The sequence below is a fragment of the Ursus maritimus genome, unplaced genomic scaffold (genome assembly GCF_017311325.1).
Source record: "Ursus maritimus isolate PB19 unplaced genomic scaffold, ASM1731132v1 scaffold_25, whole genome shotgun sequence".
NCBI lineage: Eukaryota > Metazoa > Chordata > Mammalia > Carnivora > Ursidae > Ursus > Ursus maritimus.
This window is the reverse complement of record NW_024425008.1, coordinates 3,707,188-3,721,517: the sequence shown is the minus strand read 5'-3', so window position 1 is coordinate 3,721,517 and position 14,330 is coordinate 3,707,188. Positions and strand designations below refer to the sequence as shown.

Sequence of the window (14,330 nt, the reverse complement as noted above, 5' to 3'; positions counted from 1 at the left end):
GGACCCCGCCGGTTGCTGATCCACTAGATGGCAGTCTCTGCTGGGAGTCCAGGAGGGACCACTACCCCAGAAGGCTCTGGCCACCCCCCAGCCCCTGGGGCCGAAGGGGGATGCACACCACTAAAACACTGCAGATAATTTCTAAAAAGCATTTCTCAAGATGTCATGCAAGACATTCTGGTTTTCTCCCTGTATAAATCCGGGCCCCACTGCAGAAGCAGAGGGAATGAACATTTAATGATCATTTGCTCAGGCCAGTCATTGGTATGTCCACTCTCTCTTTAAATCATCACCACAGCTATGACTGATTTCCCTTTATTTTACAGCTGAGAGGACTCTGAGAGGTTAGTGGCTTATCCAACATCAGCTAGGAAGCAAGACCCAGGATTCCAATCCAGGTTTGTCTGATTCCTGCCCATAATATGGAGAGGAGGAAGGATGGGTGTTTGGTCTGATGGGTGGATGGATGCTGGCCTCGGTGAGGTGTCCGCAGATGGAGAAATGGTGTGATGGCTGGTGCATGCTGGTGAGATGGGTGAATGAATTCAAGTGCAGAGGGTGGAGAGATGGATGAATGAGAGAGAATAGCCAGCTTCTCACCAACATTAAAGGCTTACTTGGTCTCTGAAGAGATGTCTCCTCTGAGTGGAGCTTGCTGGCGAAGCTCCTGCCTTTTGCTCTGCCTCTGAGCGAACTGACTGGCTCAGGTGTCTCTGGGACAACAGGTGGGCTGCCAGCTCACAGGGACCAAGCCCCAGCTGTGGTGCTGGAGCTTCTCAGCAGCAACTCTCAGTTCCAGCAGTTTTCACACTGCACTGAGAAACAGCAGGCAGCCTCCCTCCACTGGCTCTCCTGGATGACTAAGCCCTGAGCCCAACCGCATGCTCAGTCCTTATGTAGCCACTTGGCATAATTTTATCTCCTCTAAATCATTACAATGACCCTCTATGATAGCAGTTACCACCCTCAATTAAGATGCAAGAAAATTGAGGTTTAGGAATGCTAAGTGACTGGCCCCAAATCATGTAGGGGACAATACAGAACCAGGATTTGAACCCTGGTCTGCTTTATTCTTCCAAACTCATACACTTTTAACATTTATTTTTCTCTAAGTCTGTGTCTGAAAAAAAATTCACTCCTTGGGGTTAACCCATGTTAGACTCCTCCACCTGGTCTGTCAGGGAGCTGGACCTCTTATCCCCCATACTCTAAATTTATTTCTCAAGTAACACCTTCTCTAGTTTGTCCTATTTGTGACTATCACACATATAAGGGTCAAGCATACTACTGACATCTTGCAGTATAATTAATCAAGTCAAATTTCTGGTAGTTCCTATGATGACTGAATACTAAGGGAAGCAGATGTAAAAATGACTCTAGAGCCTGAAGGAGTACAAGGCAAGGAGAGAGGGAATCAGACAGAGGGCTTAAGGGCAAATCAGTAAGCCTCCCTGAAGACCTGGCTCAAATTCAGCAGATATGTTTTGATAACCTGCATATGGACTAAGTCCTGTTACACATATCCCAGATGCTCAGGTTTGATTCCCAGGTTTGCTGTTTACTAGTTTTGTGAGTATTTAACCTCTGTGCCTCAGTTTCCTCAGTTGTAATATGGGGATACCAACAGCACCTTATTAATGGGTACTTGAAAATTAAATGAGTCAAACATTTAAAGAGCTTAAAAACAATGTTTCCCATATGGTTAGCATTCAATAAATACTCCGTTACAGTTAAAATTGTAATTGTCATAACTACTTTATTGAGATGGTATTTAATATCTCTAACTGCTAAAGAATCATTATCCACATTTTATAGACGACAGAACAGGTGCTCAGAGATGTGTATGAGCTTGCTTTTGGAGAGGGAGTCTGTGAAATAGAAACACATATAAATTTAAGGCTAGAAGATTTTAGCTCTAGTTAGGGAAATGAGAATTATATACACTAAATGGACATTATCCATCTAATGAAATATTAAGCCTTGGAATAGGCATTTCCTTGGGGGTATCGAGAATTATAGAAAGAATGGGAGCTGAGAAGAAGCTGAGTAGATGAAGGGCAAGATGAACAATTACGTTGTCTTGGTTCAACTTCCTGGCTTCTAGAAGCAGTGGGCAAGTTCCCCCAGTATTCTCATGTATGTTCTTACCAAATTTCTTTCTCTTTCTGTTTTTTTTGGGGGGGGGTAGAAAATAATCATTTTAGAAACATTTCTTTGTTTGCTCTTTTGAGGGTGGCTGTTTGGAATGAAGAATTGTTCCATGGAGTCTTAGCTTATGTAGGGCATGAGGACTGGGTGACCTCCTCCCATTTCTGGGCAGGATATTTGCAACTTAAGCCTCGGCAGTGTGTAGCTGCCTGTGGGGGTAGTGCTGGGGTGGGGTGTACATTTGGATGCCCTGCTACCCCAGACAAGGTATGGGGCTAGCATCCGTGCTGACTTGCTGGGCTGTGTTGGGTGCATGCTCTGATTTCAGCATTACCTGACAACGACTCTGCAGGTCCTGCAGGAACTGTCGCCTCTGCGTCTTCTTTAAGGAAGGCAGTGTATTTACTCATCCATGGCTGTTAGTATATCCTGGAGATGCCCTGTGCTCCTGGGACTGCCTGTGTGGGAGGTCACATAAGCCGTCCCACTCACCCACACACACGTTCACACACTCACCTTGGAGGCTGACAGTGGGGTATCAGAAAGCAAGAACCGCCATAAAAATGAGGCAGCAGGGGTAAGTGGGTAAGGCAGACTCTGGAGCTCAGCATCTTCCTTGCTGCGTGACCACTTGTAAGTCACTTAACCTTTCTGAGGCTCAGTTTCCCCGTGTGTAAAATGGGACTAAGCATGTCTGCCCATATATCAGCTTCTCAGGGAGTCTCTCTCGTCATTTGCTATTGCTCCCTCTCCTGCTTTATTTTTCTCCATAGTTCTGTGTCATATACCGCATATCATACTTACTTATTCTTAATGTTTTCTGTTCTGTCTCCACCCAAGGGATGTTAGCTCTCCGATTTTGTCTGTTTTGGTCATTGCTGTATCCCAGGACCTAGACCAGTGCCTGGCACAAAAATTGCGTGCTCAGAACTTTTGGGGGGAAGAAAAAAAGAGATGCTGTTGAATTGTACCCCTCCCCGCCAGAGACTGTCAGTGCATGCCAAGCAGGCAGCATGGTGCCTGGTGCAGTGTATGCATTCAATCAATATTGGCTAATTATGATTATTATGTCTAATTCGCAGGGCTGCTGTGAGGATCAAACAAGATAATGTATGCTAAGGCATGCTGTGAACACTACGTGCTGGGTACAGGAGGTACAACATTAATGATCGTCTGATGCTTGGAGGGAACTTGCACTTAAACTTCATGCTTTTCACTTCCACACCACCTGGGAGGGAGGGCAGACTGGTGGATTTTTGCCACCTGAGGCTCAGAGAGGGTAAGGGCCTTGCCCAAGGCCATACAGTGTGATGAAGGCAAAGGCAGAAGCCTAGGTTCCCAGCCTGGTGGTCTACCCATGACTCCCTTAGGAAAGTACCCAAGTGGATATATTTATGTATATATTATGTTATACACACATAAACATGATGTATATGTGTTTTAAATTTTATTTTTAATGTTTCATGTCTCGAAAGTTGCACTGTAGTCAGTGTGCTGGGCACCTACCAGGCCAATCTGGGAGGGTAGGGAGGAAACTGGCTATATTGTCAGTAAGGGTCAGAGTAGAGGCATTTGTAGTTTCTGGGAAACGATTTGGTCATCAAGAATCTCCTGGCATAGACTCCCCCGAGGGCAGCCCCATTTCATGAAATGAATTTTAGTTTTCTAAAGCGCATCCCTTAGTTGGATTTCTATTTTCCAGGGCACTTGTTTAAGCTTTGATGCCGTGTCCAAAAAAGAACAGATCCCAACAATTTCCTGCCCGAGGCCCATCCTTCCCGAAACCCTCGGCTTGGCCTGAGCATCGAGATAATTCGTTTTTCTAATCAGATTGGGGGCTGTTTGGCCAGCAGGGTGGGTGTGTGGGCCGGGGAGGGGGGTGTTCAGGGTGGGAGCTGCTTGAGGAACTGTCGATAGTTCACTGCACCCTCACGCTGGACCCACGAGGGTGCTGCTGTCCTCAGTCTACAAATCGCGCAAGTCGGGGCACAAGACAGAGAGGCCAGGTCACGTCTCTGCAGTTACACAGCTCATGAGTGCCTGCTGGGGTGGAACCTGGTCTGTCTGTCTGTCTAGCACCACAGCTCGGGCGCTGCTGCAGAGGGAAGAAAGATTTGGATGAGGGTCTCAGAGGCAGGGTGGGGGTGGGGGAGATTACCTGGTTGCCTTGGTGGGAAACTAATGGCTAATTCTGCTTAGGAACTAGTGCTGCGACTATCTTACAGATGGGGAGACAGGCACAGAGAGGTTCGTTAACTTTCCTGATGCTGCCCAGCTCGTCAGGGTTTGAGGCTGGATTTGGAGGCAGGCAGTGTGGTGTTGAGCACATGTGCTCTAACCATGGGGAACAGAGCTTTATGACTGAGCACGTAGTCACGCAATGTAAAGATGGCACACAGAGTTCAAGGATCTCGGCTGGACTCCCTTTACCGTCCCCTGGTGGGTGTGCTCTTCAGTGAGTCAATGGATTCATTCTCCCCCTTAACAGAGCCCTGCAGAGGCCCTGCAAGCCAGTGGCCCATGGAAGTTACTTGTAAAGAATCCACATATGTGATAAAGCTTTATATATTTATAAAAGGGGGAGGAGAGGGTACCTGGGAGATTTGGGAGTGACCATTGAAGGCAGAGGGCAGCAAGGGTCTAAGATCGAGGGAAATGGAGGTGGGGGTCATGGTTGTTGTAGAGGTTTTAAGAATCAGTAAACCAAGAGAGGGGCAACCCTGGTGCAATGGCCAGAAGTGACCCTGAACCAAGGATCATGATTAATTCTCCACAACCGAGGGATATAAAGAGATCAGACTGGTTTGTGGTTATTAATTTTATTATTAAAAAGAATAGAGTCAAGAAATAAAGTAATAAAGGCCTTGAATAGAGCAATCGTGAGAATGTGTTCTGGACAAAAGATTATGATTAATCCAGGTCTGCTAACCTGACATGAACAAACAAAAAAGGTCTAGGCTATTTTCTTCCTTTTAATGGGGCTTTGTGTTCCATAGAATGGGCACACGGGGGGTTTTCGCGAGAGATGAAAGATCTTTGTGGGGAAGGAAACTGTGGATGGGTGTAGGCGGGGCTTAATGGGTTTTACTGAATAGTCAAAAATGAATGAATGCATAAATAAAATTATAGAGGTCCAAGTGTGGACCAGTGACGAGGATGTGTTTTTAAACAAGAGTTATGAGTAATCTGTTGTATCCACCTCTAGTTACTAAAAAAACAAAACAAAACAGAACAGAAACAAAGCCCAATGAATTCGAGGGTATTGGGATGGTGGGTAGGAAGCATATCAACAGCTATATAGAACTGTCATTGGTCTGGGGCTGGATGGTGGCTTCGAGTGTATTTGCTGTATAGTTAAATATGAATTAGAGGAGTAACAAACTGAGGGTTACTGGAGGGGAGGCGGGGGGCGGGGTAATTGGGTGATGGGCATTAAGGAGGGCATGTGATGGGATGAGCATTGGGTATTATATGCAGCTGATAAATTATTGAACACTACATGTGAAACTAATGGTGTACTATATGTTGGCTCATTGAATTTAAATGAAAAATTTTAAAAATTAATTTGATGAGAAAATAAACAAAAGGATGAAAGACAGCTGATAATGAAGCACCAAAGATAATGTTGTATGAATTATGGATTAAGATTAATACACTTATGTACATTATTTATGTACTTTTATGTACTATTTATGTACTATTATGTACTACTTATGTACACATTTAAAACCATAAAACAAAGCTCTTACGTCTGTGGATAAGAAGCATTGGAATAGAAGTACTAATAATATAAGTGCTGATGGATATTTTTGTTCTGCGTTAGTGCTGACCTGGTGTGTTTATTGTATTTAAAAAAATAAGTAAAAACAGTAAGGGACATGTGGGAAACGATGATGCAATTATACCTGGAATCAAAGATTGTTATTACCTCAACTCTGCATACCTGAGTCCATTAGGAAGAAGATCTGGGCTGGTTCCTTTGTGGGTAAGAAGCATAGAGACAGATGCTTATAATGGCTGTTACTCTGGTTTTTGATTAGGTCATGCACGTTGATTATAATATATTAAGTGAAAAAATATGTACGATGAGAACTATGCTTAGGCCAATGGTGAGAGAGTGTCATGAACCAAACTGTGATTAGTCTTGAGCTGCTCATCCAACAGCCGTTAAAGAATACCTGGTTGTTTCATCCTTTTTAACACATGCCTTGTGTTCCACAGAATGGAGGCCCCAGAGTAGGTCTAATGACACTCTGTTGATGAAGATCTTGGCTGTGACCTCCTGTGGAAAATGAGCCATGGACCAACCAACCAAGTGAGTGATGGGTAATGTTATTGTTCTAAGGTTGGGTGGTTGGGTGATGGGTGTGTGTGTAGCATTATTAAACATGAACAGGCACAAATAAAATCAAAGATGGTCAAACATAGACCAGTGAGGAGACTGTGTCATGAACCAAGGTGATGAATCTCATTTGGCATAACTGTCACCAAGGTAAGAAAAAAAAAAACAACAGGTTGCTCTCTGTGTAGGAGATGAGCAAATAATAACAAACAATTATATTCATATATATTAATTTTATACATGTATAGAACATGCATATCTCTTTACAGAATTGTTACTTATTCCTGGGTTGAGTGGTGAGTTCCTGTTTATTGATTTATTAAAAATAAATGAATGTGTACATAAAATAAAAAAGAATTAAACATGGACTAATGAAGACAGGATTTATGATCCATGATTACATAATCCTGCAAATCTGAAGGACATTAAAACAAAAAATCTGTGCTATTTTATTTATTTTAATGGCATTTCACTATTAATTTATACGCTATGGTTTATATAGACACTTCTGCATTGATAAATTTGGGTGTTACCCTGGCGACAGCGACGCTCCGGTAGACATAGATACTGGTAGTTTTCTGCTTGTCGGTAAGATTCATAGGTATTCTTCTATGATTTTTTGAAAGGAATAGATAAAATTAAAAAGGACCAAGTGTAGTCCAGAGAGGGTAATGTTTAATAAACTAAGGCTCATTATTTTAATTCTACACAAGTGAAAGCCATTGAAAATGATCCAGAGTGTTCAGTTTTTAAACGGTTGTCTTCTGTTGCACAAAATGGAACACCGTAGTTCATTTAATCATGCAATATTTATGAGGATGTTGAATCTTATTTGGATGGATAAGGTACATAAAGAAAATGTAAGTAATAGTTGATGTTCTTAAATCTTTGGCTGGGAAGTTGTTCAAGGGTGTTCATAGCTAAGAAAATGTATGAATGAACAAATTAAGGAGTAAAACAAGAGATGGCAGACATGGGCCTATGATGATAATATCTCATACTCCCAGGATTAAGATGATTCTAATTCTGTACATCTAAGGTCCGTTTAAAACAATGTGTTGGTTAAGGAGTAGTCAGTATTCTTGCTTTTGCATGATGGTGCATTGGATGTTGATTTTAGTACTAAAAACAAATAAATAATTACATTAATGCATAAAATACAGGAAAGGCCAAAACTCAGACCGGTGATGAGAAGGGTCCAAGGATTACAGTTAATTCAGTTCTGCCCTTTGGTCCGCTATCAAAATAATCTAGTCTTTTTCATTCCTTGGACCAGCTACTTTGTGTTTCACTGTGGATATATACGTAGTTTATTTAAACAATTCTCCATGGATAAAAATCTAAGATACTAACTCTGAGCAAGGAGCACAAAGGGAGATGAAAGATAATGTCAGTGTTTTACTTGTAAGAGTAAGAGATTGGATTTATGGTTGCTCATTAAAACTTCTTTAGAAATGACCAAGTCAAACAAGAGAGAATCAGCATGGACCAACGATCAAGAACTATGATTCATCCAATTCAGCTTCATTAGAAAAAGTTCTAGACTATTCCGTAAAGATAAAGAATATTTATTAGTGTTGCCCAATAGAATTTTCTGCAGTGATGGATGTGTTTTATATAATTTGTTCTGTCCAATATGGTAGCCACTAACTACATGTGACTCTTGAGCACATGAAATGTAGCTAGTGTGTATGAGGAACTGAATTCTTAATTTTACTTGATTTTTATGAAATTTAAATAGTCCTATGTGACTCATGGCTATTCTGTTAGTCAATTGTGTCGGGTAGTTGGGTAATGGGACTTTCTTGAATACTAAATATGGATAAATAAATATATAAATTAATAATACACAAATCAATAACAGGATTAGTTATGGGCTAGAGATGAGAATGTCTCATGAAACAAAGATTATAATTAATCTAGTTCTGTGCAACTGAGATTCATGGGCAAGGAAGTCTTAGGTTCATGGAAAAAAGACATAGGCTTATTCATTTGTTTTATCAACTGTTTATATTACCTTGTGTGTCTGTTTCACAGTTCATGTGAACATTTCTCTACCATTGAAGATCTTTGTATCTTGGTGGGAGAGGATCAAAAACATACTGTCCAAATCATAGTTGGAGGGCTGAATGGTGGTGTTGTCAATATTCAGTACGTTATTATATTATTTACTTTAAAAAATGAATAATAAATTATAGTCCATGCTTGGTGCAAGGATGATAATGTGACATGGACTAAAGTTTGTGATTCATACAAGTCACCACAACTGCGGTCCATAAAACTTTATCAGAATGGAAGGGAGGGAGCACCCCTTTCATTAGGCCCTATTAAGCAAGGTCCTTTTTGAAAAAAGGTGAAAGAAGATTCTCCATTTTACATTTGTTTAATATTTCATTTTATACTCCATCACTCTAGATTTACACATTCCACCATTGGTAAAGATTTGGGTGTCTAACATGTTGATAGAGAAACACAAGTAAAGATTTTTGGTGAACCGTTGGGGAAGTAAAATGAGATGTTCCTGGATTTTCTTTGTTATGTCTTTAAAATTTGACCAAATTAAAGAAAGACTAAAACAAGAGGGCCACGCATGGTTATGATGGGTGTGGGTTTGCATGAAGAATGGTGGATCCGTATGCACAACAGTGAGTCCATTGTAGAAAGAGGTCTAGTGTATTAGTTCTGGGAGAAATTAAACAAAAGACAGAAGTAGGTGATATTCTTTTATTCTTGCTTGTTGTGATTCATGAATATGATCAAGTCATTTTTAGTCAATGAATGAATGAATGAACAAATGCGTAAATGAATAAATAAAAAAAAGTCCCAAGCCTAGACCAGTGATGAGTACCCTGGGGTGTCTGAACCAAGGATTTTGATTAAACCCTGTAACTCTGAGGTCCATCATAAAAACAAACCTCATTTCTTGCCTTGGTGGGACATGGATTGTGGCAGTTAGGAATACAGGCGTCTTGCTTGTGGCTTTGGCACATCTTAGGGATGGGTCCTTTTATTAGTGAATCCGTGTGTGAGTACATAAAGAAACACATCCACAAATAATGACAATGAGACCTAGGTATTTGCCAGTTACGAGAGTATCTAATGAGAAATAAATTATTATTCAAACATTTCTGAGGAGCTGAGTTCCAGGAAGTGAAGATTTCATGGTTTTTACCATGTTTTATCAGAAACTCGTAGGCAGATGTCTGTAAGCATCAGTGTTGTTTCTGGGTTGGTGGTGGTTACTTTTATCAAGTAAAGGGGGTTAAAGGGAAACATCATAAATATTGATTACAGAATACTTAATTAAAGAAGACCAAGCATGGGCCGATGTTAATGTGTTACGTGAGAGGAGTTATGATTAAATTAGTTATTCTCAATATCATTTTTGAAAAACACATCTAACTTTTTCTGTGCGTATTTGAGTTTATGGGAAGATATTAGTTGCGTTTAGGTATGTCTAGGTATGTAGTTTCACAAATGTTGATGATATTATTGTAAGTGATTGAAGGAAGAGATTATTTAAAAGAGGGCAAACATGTATCAATGAAGATAATATGTCATTAAAAGAAGTTCATTATTAATCTTGCTCTACCCTTCAGATGTCCATATAAGTAAAAGGGGGTGGTTTGGGGCTCTGTCCTCTTTGGGTAAAGGGCGTAGAGACAATTGCTTATAACAGTATTTTGCATTTTTTTTTAAGAGAAAATACAAGTTATTTCATGAGCAAATAAACCAAAAACAAACAGATAAAGGAATAAATTTATAAGGTACAGTTATGCATGGATCACTGATGAGCATATGTCAAGAAATGAAGATGTAGATTTGCCAAATTCTAAACAAGGAAGATCCATAAAAAAGACAGTCTAGGCTCGGACCTGCGTGGTTAGGGTTTAATAGACAGGATTTGGAACGGGAAGAGTTCTTAATTCTTCTACTAGGATGTAGATTTAGCAGTTGTCCTTATATTACATACATTAATAATTAAAGAAGTCAGCAAATAGAAAGGTGGCCATTTGTGGGCTCATAATGGGAATGTGATAAAAAGGCCTTTACGATAAATCTGGTACAGTAGGACTAAGGTGTCTTTAAAAAAATCTAAATCTATACCACTGCTTCAGTTTCCAAAAATCTGCATTTTATCCACAGATTTCAGTCTGCTTTCTTCATTATCCCAGGAGGAAGATCTTGGCTGTCCTTTCTGTGGATAAGAAGCAAAGTGACTCATGTAAGTGACAGAGTTTGTGTTCTTGGTTTGGAGATAATTTGTGTGGGTTTTTTGTGGGGTTGTTTTGAAGGAAGAATGGGCACTGTAAACATAAGTGAAATCAGACTCATCAGGCCCGGACCACAGCTGCAAATGTGTAATGAACCACGGATTAAGATTAGTCCATTTTAGTTTAATTGAGATCCATTAGAAACAAAGTTTGAGGGGTTTGCATCCATTTTCAGAGTTCCTTAATATTCCATTTTATTTCTGCACCACATTCTAAGAACATACTCTACTGATAACTATCTAGATTGTTAAACCTCTGAGGAAGGAGCACCTGGGAAGATAGAAAGTATTGCCAACGTCCTAGTTATGGAGAGAGTCAAATGGTAGGTTCAGTGTACTATTTTTAAAATATGAAGAAATTAAGTGAAAGACCAGCAAGCAGAGTGCAGTGAAGCCCATGGGATGGGTATGAAGCCAATGTATTGATTAATCCGTACATGTAACACTGAGGTCCAATTAAAAAGAGATCTCATTTACCAGCTCTGTGGGAAATAAGCCTGTGAACAACTCTCTGCAACATTCAAAGATCTTGTTCCTGGGTTTTTGTGATTCATAGGAAGTACTTTCTTTAAATCAGCAAGGCCATGAATGAAGTAATCAATAAATAATGCATAAACAATCAATATACAATGTAGAAATAAATAAATGAAGTAAAAGAATGTTGAGCTTGGATCAATGATGAGTAGTTCTGGGGTATATGAATCAAGAATTTTGATTAAACCCTAAACTCTGAGGTCCATATAATACCGTATATTAACTGTACAGGAATTGAAATTAAAAAAAAAAATAAAGAGACCTAGTCGTTTTCTCTAAAGGAATAGAGTTCAAGCCCATCGGGGATCTGGTTCTTGGGTCTTAGGCGGTTTTGCATGTGGATTGTATTGACGCAGGTGAATCAGTGAGTGCACGAATAAATGAACGTGTAAGTGAATGAAGACAAAGAAGCTCACGTGTGAATCATTTACGAGAGTGTGTCGTGAAACAGGTATTATTAGTAATATATTTGTTTAATACCAAGTTTCAATATAATATGTAGGTAAAAGCTGTTGCCCCCTTTAGAGCACATAGGAAGTCCGGACACGTAGGAGCACACACGCGACGTATCTATATGCACGTGTCCGCAGTCTGCGTTGATGGGAGTTTGTGGTTGTTGGTTTTGTTAAGAAGAAGGAAGAAACGCTTACATAAGCCAATGATTATGTGACTGTCTAATTGAAAAGAAGCAAGAATGGGCCAGTGTTGAGGACGTGTTATGTGATGTCAGTCATACTAACACATTAACACAATTAACTTAATCGTGTTCACTGAATTTTATTTAAAAACAAAAAATGTCTGTATGGTGACTAATATAACAAAAATTATAAAAAAAATCCCCCCAAAATGAAAAGGGACGCGGTTATTTCTGTGGGCAATGAATGTGTAGGTGTGGGCAGTTGTTAGTGTGTTTATGTGTTCAAGGATAGGGTCTTGTAGAAACTCAAGTAATTATATATTGTGTTAAGTCACGGAGTGAATGAATATGATCATTTTATTTGATTTTTTTAGAGGGGGGAAGGGCAGAGGGAGAGGGAGAGAGAGAATCGTGTGCAGGCTCCATCCCTAGTGCGGAGCCCCACGCAGGGTTCTGTCTCATGACCCTGAGATCATGACTTGAGCTGAAATCGAGTCAGACATTTAACCAACTAAGCCACCCAGGAGCCACAATATGAGGATTTTCAAATGATTACTTAAAAGAGGGCAAACTGGACAATTTGGAGCATTCGTGATGTGAAATAAAGTTAACAAATAATCTTGCCCTACTCTACTGATGTCCATACGAAGAAGATGGGATCTAGTTTCTTCCTACTTGGGGTAAGGACATAGAGATAGGTTTATGTAATGATGGTATTTCAGTTCTAGATTTCAGTTGGAAAGTTTACAGTTTTATGTGTGTGTATATATATATAATATATATATATAATACATGATTATATATTTACTATTATATATATACAATTTTATAATTTTATCATATATTTATCTTATACATAATGCATTACATACAATGTTACATTCTGGAATGTGTCTTTATCATATATTATGTATGTTTTAAAAAAAATAAATAGGTGATGAAATTATTCCATGGGCAGTTAGATAATGATAAAGCTAGGACTGTTGAGAATACGTCATGATGCCAGGTTCTAAATCTACACAGTTCTGCACAAGTAAAGTTCATGACAATAATCATTAGGCTGTTAATGAAGAGTAGGGAGTATAATAGTTACAAGCCTTATTCCTGAGTCAAGTCTTAGATTCCATGATGTTTCCATGGCCAAGAATTAAAAATAAAACGAACTGATAAATAAAAAGGAGCACAGTTTTTGCACCAGTAATGAGAATGTGCTATGATCCAGCTTTATTATTAATCTGGCGGTGTAAAGCTCACGTCCACTTAGACATACCCAATAGAGACTGTTGAGAATTGGCGTTTTCATTTACAGCGTGAACGCACCACAGCCAATGTAATAATTCTCTAATGGTGAAGGTCTCTGTTGTTGCCTCTGTGAGTAAAGAGCACAGAGACCAGTATAAATAACTATCAAAGCCACTGTTCTCTGGGGAGAGTGTTCATGAATTTCCAAGGAATTATTTTTAAAAACTGGCTTTATAGAAATAGATACATGTATACATATATATAAAATCAAAGAACAGCAAGCATTGACCAAAGCTATGACTACGTTATGAACCGAGGTTCATGGATTAGTCGTTTTCAAGACCACGTAATAGTATGTCATTTTAGTTTGGCACCAAAGTGTATTTAGAAGTATATCCCTTCCTTGATAAAGATCAAGGTTATTTACTTTTTGAGGGAGGAGAACATAGGACGGTGGGAGAAAATGACATTATTCTAGTTGTGAGGGAAGAGGATGGTTCACAGTCGTTCGTTTTACCACCTTTACAACGTGGACACATAAAGAGACCAGCAAAAACCTGTTATCACTGTGACGCTGATAGGAAGCACAGCTGTCCACCAGTCCCCATGTGCAACCAGAGCTGTACTGAGAAAAAGACGTCAAATGCATTAGCTTTGTGGGACAGGTACAGATAGACTAAGCTTAGTAAGAATCATTCCTCTCGTTCTCGGCATTTGTGAGTCATGGCTATTGACTGTATTATAATGTATGCATCTAAAAATGATGCAGAAAGGAAGATAGGAATGAAGAAGACAAAAAATGCCAAGTGTAGGCACCTGGGTGGCTCAGTCAAGCGTCTCCCTTTGGCTCAGGTCATGATCCTAGGGTCCTGGGATCTAGCCGCATCTGGCTCCCTGCTCAGCAGGGAGACTGCTTCTCCCTCCCCCTCTGCCCCTCCCCCTGCTCCTGCTCTTTCTCTCTCTCTCCCTCATAAATAAATAAAATCTTTTAAAAAAATTGCCATGTTTGGATCAGTGATGAGTACCCTGGGGTGTCTGAATTAAAGGTTTTGATGAAGCTCTGTAGCTCTGCGGTCATTCCAAGAAGAGGTCTCGTTATTCCCTCTGTGATGAGGCACTTGAGAAGCAAGAAAGGAATATTCCGGATCCTGTTC

The 14,330-nt window shown here is 39.9% G+C and overlaps 2 non-coding genes across 2 annotated transcripts; both read left to right on the top strand.

Moving 5' to 3' along the window:
- Nucleotides 1–9,320: 9,320 nt before the first annotated feature.
- Nucleotides 9,321–9,392, top strand: LOC121105260. The gene has a single exon (XR_005837733.1). It is a non-coding gene; the product is annotated as a small nucleolar RNA SNORD113/SNORD114 family (small nucleolar RNA).
- Nucleotides 9,393–11,431: 2,039 nt separating this feature from the next.
- LOC121105255 lies at nt 11,432–11,503 on the top strand. Its single transcript, XR_005837729.1, has one exon. It is a non-coding gene; the product is annotated as a small nucleolar RNA SNORD113/SNORD114 family (small nucleolar RNA).
- The last annotated feature ends 2,827 nt before the right edge of the window (nt 11,504–14,330 follow it).